Source organism: Solea solea, chromosome 10 (genome assembly GCF_958295425.1).
Source record: "Solea solea chromosome 10, fSolSol10.1, whole genome shotgun sequence".
NCBI classification, from domain to species: Eukaryota; Metazoa; Chordata; class Actinopteri; order Pleuronectiformes; family Soleidae; genus Solea; species Solea solea.
Genome location: NC_081143.1, coordinates 20,358,728 through 20,366,739, shown reverse-complemented (window position 1 = coordinate 20,366,739; position 8,012 = coordinate 20,358,728). Strand labels below are relative to the sequence as shown.

At 42.4% G+C, this 8,012-nt stretch overlaps 1 protein-coding gene across 2 annotated transcripts in view; it reads left to right on the top strand.

Annotated features, from left to right (window-relative positions):
* Nucleotides 1-996: 996 nt before the first annotated feature.
* The window catches only part of add3a (adducin 3 (gamma) a), an 86,475-nt gene continuing 79,459 nt past the window's right edge, over nucleotides 997-8,012 (top strand). The window contains exon 1 of one of the 2 annotated variants that reach the window (XM_058641113.1): nucleotides 997-1,122. The gene's annotated coding sequence lies outside the window, so the exon portion shown is untranslated. The remainder of the gene's footprint in view (nucleotides 1,123-8,012) is intronic. The other variant, XM_058641114.1, reaches the window with a different exon arrangement.

The window sequence follows — 8,012 nt, the reverse complement described above, 5'->3', positions numbered from 1 at the left end:
GCATAGTGCAGATGTGTCTGCTGTCAGATTATGTCTGTGTGTGTCCATATTTGTATCTGTTACCGCTTTACTACCTTACCTGGAATAAACGCTGACCTTATCAGAACCAGTACTCCACATGGGGATTTGAATTGTGGTTAGGTTAAGGTCAGGGTTATAATTATAGTCCAGGAAATGACTTCTACAGTCATAGAAGAATAAAATCCAAGTGTTACAGATTTGGTGACAGTATAGGACTTTCAATTATTAGACCTGTACCAGTTATTTAATTTTAGTGTAATCTCTCTCACACACACACAGACACACACCATCACAATGTGCATATTTAAAACATAAGCAGACATTTACATGAGTCTATTTTATGAATTAAGATCACTGAGGAACAGTTGCCGTGAATAAAAAGCACGCTGATGGCCACCAGATGGAGGCAGAGCAGCATATACCTGTGTCATATCGTGCAAGTCACATTTGACATTTTAACACATGCCCATGTAAAGTAGTCCGACTGAGTCTGAAGCCTGAGCCAAAACTACCTCAATCTTCCCATAGAACACTTTAATGAGCTTTATAATAGTTACAGCAGCTTTTGTCCAGAGAATATAAGGAGTAAAAAAAGGCTCCAAAAAAAAAAAAAAAACCTTTCACCCCCTGTATTTGTTTACATAAACACAGTCGGAAGTACGTGTGGTGAACCAGAGCTCGGGGGGATGATTTATAAAGTGCCCCTGTCAGAAGAACTAGGACAAACGTAAATAATGAACATGAACTTCACAGAGCGGGGGGGGGGGGGGGGGGGGGGTGCTCAGTTTGCAGCAATGGATTTGCGACAAAATGAGCCACCGTTAGCAGTGGCCGGGACTTCGCTTCCTGCCGCATTGTGAGCCAGCGCTTCCGGTTTAGCCGGCTGTCGTAGATCTCCACAGCATGTGTCGCTGTTGAACCGCGCCGTAGGCAGCGCGTGAGCACCATCCCACTGATTTAACTTCAGCGAAAGTGCCCGGGCACGTCGCACTTGAGCGGAGTCATTGAATTTAAACGTTCAGAAGAAGGTCCGCGGACACGGGTCGAATGTCAGCTGTCAACCACAGACCTCCTCCTCTTCCTCCTCCTCTTCCACACCAGGTATCTGCATGCTTGTCTCAAATATGTTTAAGATTTGATTTATAACTCTGCGCTGTCGTCAGCGCTGCTCACCATCAAGTTGTTATCATTGGTGTTTCGGTGAAAACCACGAGGTAATCATTAGGATATAACACTATAACCAGAAATGTGAGGGTAAGTTTTATTTTGAACAGGTAAACCAGACATTTCCTTCACAACATTTATGCATTTTATTTATAACAAATACATCCTAAAGAGTATGGATCCAAAATGTGTAAAACACTGTCGGTAAGCTTTTTATTAAATATTGGACAGTATTATCCCCTTCCTAGGCTCGAGTCTCTCGTGGGTGGTCAGAATGTTTCTGAAGGACAGAAGCAAGTTTCCCACCTGTTTTGTTATTAAACTACTTTGAAACAAGTTGATTTATTTTTGTGGAGATCAAAAGTAGTGTGTCTGCTCCAAGCAGCAACAGTCACATGGGGGAATCACTACATCATGACAGGAGAGATGAGACACTGGGTGGACAGGATACCAGTGTTATGTGAAGTCAGGATTTCAGTCCTTTTAGTCAGACTGAGACATGTCATGTAAACGTGTTATTGCGCCTAAATTTGAGCTAGTCTTAATCAGACTAACATACCCGGATAATGTGATTCATAGTCTGATTACTCCTGCATGTATATGTTTTGTCGGACTGGAGTCAGACTTGGTGTTCTGCACATGCACCAACGTTTCCTCCCTGGTCTTTGACCCGGTAGTAGAAGGAGACCATGTTTAAACTGCAGCACTGTTACTGTTGAAAATCATATGGTTGTGGCGGCTTTCTTTGGACTAGGCAAGTTGTCCGATTGTCCGAGTCCTAGTCAGACTATGGCCTTAGCTTGATTAAACTGTGCATTTAAACATACTGACTCGTTACATGTTTCCTTAATGACATGTCATGTGAAAAATATATTTTATTCCTAATGAGCTTTCAGAAAAAGACTGGAAAACAAATCCTTTCATGACCCAGCTGTGGGTTCCAACCCAGTCTGATCTAAGCAACTACATCATTTGCAACATATCACTTAAAGACTTCTTATTGTATTGTTATTGTACCCAGTTGGGTGTGTGGATTGCAGCAAGCAGTGAATGACATGAATATATTGTATTCCTGTAATTTTTGCTACAGTGGTAAAAGTAACTGGTAAAATGTCTTGTAAACTGGTTTATTCAGTGTATCCCACTGAGTGCAGGTTTTCAATAAGAGTAAATTGCTCCATCCTGACGAAAACATTAACCGTTAAATGACCAACAGCTGTGTTTCTCTTCCTGCGTCCTCTCGGCTTTCCACTGATATTCCCCTTTTTCTTCTTCTCTTCAAGGTCTACAGATTAAAATTCTGGATTCCTCCCACCAGCCCCCCTCCCCCTCTGTCCCTTCTCTTCCCCCCTCTCTCCCCCCTCAAATTGCATGTTGACCTGTAATGATTCTGTCAGAAAATCCATTTCTACACCAAAGTCTTAAGTAAAAAGAAAGGAAAATATGTTAATTGTCTCCAAAAGGCATTTACTTTTACTTTTCATTTGTTTCCTTTCTCCGTCCTTATTTAGTTCTGCAGGGCGCTCTGAAAGCTGCGGATGTTCACCATATGGGCCTGAAATCCAAAACAGTATTCCACCCATTCTCTGAATCACTTGGATAAAGTGGGCCCTAATTCTCAGGGACTTTCCAGAAATGATTAAACACATGCCATATTTACTTTTCTTTGCTCAATTTTGTTTCTTGTTTTTTTTGTTATGCTTAAAGGTAGGGTGGGAGGATCCTGGAAAAACTGTTTGAGCAAGCTACTTATTTAATTCAAAAGTCCAAGCAGCCGCTTTCTTCAGACTCTAGTGCGAAGCCACACCTCCACAGCACAGGAACGTGCAATGCATACGAGCATTGGTCTCACACGGATTCACGAGCACTGCACGGCATCGGTAACTTTCGGTACTTTTCGGTGGCACTAACTTTTTTGGATACTTGACGAAAAACAGTGCAGGCCGTGTAGGTTTTGCATTTGCATGGTCCTGAGATGAGGAGGCGCAACGAAGCCTCCTGTCATCAACTCACTAAAGAAAGTTGTTGTGACTGTCGCGTCACATCAGCATGCAGCCAGCCAATCTGAATTGAGCATGCTCCTCTGCTGCCATATTGCATTTGTAATAAGCTTATACTGCTTTAACCTTTATATTGCTCACAGAATAACATTTAAATAGGGCAGAGCAGAGGGGAATCTCTTGTTTCAACACATCTGCAGAAGTCTCTCTCTCTCTCTCTCTCTCTCTCTCTCTCTCTCCCTCCCTCTCTCCCTCTCTCCCTCTCTCCTGTTCATTTCCTCCCCTGCAGTGAACGGTTTTATTATAACCAGAGCCACAATTGAGCCCAGTAAACATTAAGATTCATGTGGAGACACAGGAAGTTCAATGTCATTTATGGTGGGGGGGAAAAGGACTGACATTCATAACAGAGCAGCTTTGACCAGTGCAGTGGGTGCTGTCTGCATGGACTGTTAATGAAGCATTAAGTCTTGATTGTCTAGGAATGTTTTTGTGGGAACGTAAGTGCAAGGAGGGGGATTTTATCGCTTTAGTGTTTTCATGGTACGTGTGAAGTGGAGCTTGCTCACGACTTCCAGCTCCTTCACTTCATTTCTGTCTCTGATACAGAAAGTTAAGCGTGACATTTTCACAGTAACTTTTTTTTCACCATGCAGTGCACAGAGAAAAGGAAATGCATATGTGTGTTGGTGTGCCTGAAGCTATTTAAAATGCACATGGCTCAGTGAATTTGAACCTGTCCAGAGGACAGCGATGACTTCATCATTACCTCACCATGCTCTGCTAGAGGACTTATCAAAAACATGTGGCTCCACTCTCTCCTGCACACTGCAAATTGATTGAGTCTTGGTTTCCAATATTTTCCCTTTGTTAGAGGAGGATATGTGTTTGCTCACAACCAGGCTTTTATTATGCTGGATTTACTTGTCTCTTCCTGGATTTTGACTTTGTCTGTCATTCATTTGGTTTGTCTCAGTGTGGAGCTCTGCTCTGGGTTTGGTCAGACAGGACTGAGGACCTACTAAATTGGACAGGATTATAGTCTACGCCTGAGGAGTAAACATGTGCATACGTGTCTGTTACACCCGGTGAAACCAGATGAAAAACACAACAGGATATTTTATATATGCATTATTACACAATCATACAGTACAGTCAAGCGTATTCATGTTTGCTATCCTGTTGAACGTTGTGAATGAAAAGAAGACTGCACTCGGATGTCTTTTGCACTAATGTAATCTAACCAAGCTTGCTGCTGGATATAGATTCAAATTGAAAGCTCATTATAACAAACCTAATAAACATCTTCCCCCTCATGAACACTTCCTTGTACTTTCCCCTTTAATGATAACTTGAAATTTAAATACAGTATGTCTAGAGAAAATGAACTTGTTCACATGTAATTTGGTTAGAGAAGCTAAACGAAGGGAAATTAAATCTTGCTAATAATGCTTTATGACACTAACTGTTGATTTAACTGTCCGTCCATCCACCCACCCATTATCTTGTTCTTTACCAAGGTCAGGTCGCGGTGGCACCTTTTGATTCTGATTCACAAGGTTTCATTCATTTAGAGTCATTTCAGTTTCAATACAACTTCTGCTTGGTTAGTAAAGAGATTTTCAAAGAATTAATGCTCCAAATTGTACGACATTTGGATCTCTCTAACCTGGCACATTGTTAAAAAAATGTATTTACATTACAAATTGACCTTGCAATGAGCGCAGTTGGCCTTTCTGCATGGAGTTTGCATGTTCTCCCCACGTGTACCTGAGTTTTCCCCCGGGTTCTCCGGTTTCCTCCCACAGTCCAAAAACATGCAGATTAAGGGAAAAGGCAAATTGGACACAATTGACCGTAGGTGTGAGTGTGAGAGTGAATGGTTGTTTGTCTCTATGTGACCCTGTGATGGACTGGCGACCTGTCCAGAGTGTAGCCCGCCTTTCACCCTGTGTCAGCTGGGATTGGCACCAGTGCCCACCACACCATGACCCTCATGTGGAGGATGAGCACAGTTTGGCCTGCATTCATTCCCCTATGATATGTTGTTTTGTGGTGACAATGGAGGACACAAAAAAACCTCCTGTCCTCTTGAGTGAACAGTCATGACCCCAAAGCATCTGAAAAGCATCGTTTGGAAGTATTTCTGGTTCTACACCATAGATGGCAAAATAACAAACAAAAGCTGCGGACTCAGCTGTTAGCTAAGCTCATGGTCATGCAAGGCTATCACAGTCAAGTCTTGTTTGACCACGATAGTATTGCAAGACTTGTAAAGAGGATACAGGAAATGGCATTTATTAAAAGATCGATCTGAGGACCAGATTGAGATCCAGGTTTTATTTATTTATTTTTTTAACCCAGCACATATGGAATCCCTCCAGCAAGTTCTTTGTCTTCCCTGGTGTCTCTTCTATATGCTTAGCATGTTCTCAGGAAAACGTCTTGTGGCAGAACTCATTTCAGCTGCTTTTATTTACAGTCTCATTATTTCAGTCACTCCCCTGAGTTTGAGGACCATTGTCAACAATGAATGTATGTCCTTGCAGACAGTTTAGGTTGTTAGCTGGGATTATAATAGAGCAATGTCTCCATTTCCACCCTTTGAGTACATAAATAAATGAGTCCTTTATCAGTCCCAAATTCCTTCTCTGCATTGAACCCATCCTCCATCCCAGAATTAGGAGCAGTGGCTGGTGGGGACTCGAACTGGCAGCCCTCCGGTTACAAGCCAAGTTCCCTCTCCACTCGGCCATGGGCTTATTATTTGAGAAGTTTATTGTTTATTCTACATCAGAGGGGATTAAAAATAAATTGCACCCGGCAACAACACTGTTGCAACATTTCTGATTATTTTTACATGGTGGCTACTGGTCATTTACCTCGTGTGAATGCTTGTTTGTTTAGTCGTGATCCCTCTGGTGTAGTTCTCCAGCACGTCTACGGATCTATAACTTCAGTGTTGGTTTTTATGCTCTGATTCCCTTAAGTGAAGGACTCTGACAAAACGGAACAGTCTCTCATTTCATGCTATTGTGCACACACAGACAGACTGCCGTTTGATGTGATACATGTGTGGGCTAAGTGTTTAGATTCCACAGTTGTTTGGTTGCCAGTGCCAGAGGTCCCAGTGGGTTGGAGTTAGAATAACCTTATTATACACTTGTGGGTGGATGTGTTACTTAGAGTATCTGACCCCACATGGAGTAGCCAGTCCAGGTTTGGGAATTGTGTATGTCCATATGTGCATCCATACGCCATTGTTTGTATGCTATGTACATACGTGTCTGAGCTCTTAATATGTTTGTGGTTAAACAGGCCTTCCTCTGTTTGTGTGAGGGGGGCACAGTCTCTGGCAGACAGTCAGCCCCGGCCAGCATGGGTCTTCCCCATGCAGCGGAGAGGCATTTGGCATGGATGTTAGAGTGCAGTGACCATGGCAACGGGTCAGCCTCTAACCATGGGAGAGGGAGAGGTGCCAAGTTTTGGGCCAAATGAGCTTTTGAGGCGGACAGCGGCTCTTTTGATCCCTGTGGCTGTCACCTTATTAAAGTGTCTTTCTGGGGGTTAAACATTTGAGATGGTGAAAGTTCAGAGCTGACATTGGAATGTTGACTCCACCAGACGATTAACGATGAGACAGAATTGTTCTGTCTTATCTGAAAGTACGTTATTATGATTCAGTCATTGGGATTAGGCACTTGTGCCAATGTCAGCTCAAAGTCAACAACTCTGTCAAACGAAAATACAAAGGATTTGGTGTTGAAGCCTTAATTCTTCATTCAGTTTTTGATTTAATTTGTAGATCTTAATGTTAATGACTGATGCCACTGTGAACAGAGAATGACCCTGATGTGGTATGCTATTATGGCTGGACTGTGTGCCAGATAGTGTGCAGTGTGCAGCCACGGTCTGTGTAATGGGGGGGGGGGACTATGATTGTTTATGTCTGTGTGGATTATAATGGACATTGTGTCTAAAATCTTCTAGTTCTACTCAATTAATAGACATTAGTCATTCCACTTATTCATGTGTGTTTCATTTTTTATTGCCACACATGGATTCCTGTGTTGTTTGCAGTTTGAGTATCTGGAAAGGATGGACCGTCACCATGTGAACCTCTCGCTCCCTCCCTCCCTCCCTCGCTCTCTTTGTCTCCATCTCTGTGTGTTTGTTTGTGTGTGTGGAGTCTAAGTATTATGTTGCTGCAACTTGGGTCTGGCACAATATGGAGACTTGTTTTCCTTCTGGGAATAAAAAGCATGTCCCCGCAACTTATTCCATCATTACAGGGTGAAGACATGCTTTATACATTATACAAGTTATGTTGAGTTTTAGGGATGTCCCGATATGATACCGATATTGCAGCCTTGAGTATTGGCTGATACCGATATCGATCCGATGCGATATCAGCACGAATCATAATCATGTCTTATAGTTTTTTGACTTATATCGGACCGATATCTGATAACAATATCGGATCGGGACATCCCTATGAGTTTAAGCATACTCTAACTCCTTATGGTTACTTTCATGGTAAGGAAAGAAATCATGGTAACACAACTGTATGTGTGTGTATGTATGTATGTATGCATGCTTCTCTTCTCTTCTCTTCTCTTCTCTTCTCTTCTCTTCTCTTCTCTTCTGTCTCCTGCCCTGTTGCTCTGCTGTTTTATTACCCTGCTATAAAAGTCCTACTTAAAAACATAACTCTTCCAAACGTATGTAGACGCATAAAAATTCACAGTTGAGTCCCGAATCCGTCCTGCAGTGACATTCAGCTCTGATTGTCTTCTTTCTTCACACTGAGTGACTTCACTGAGCGCA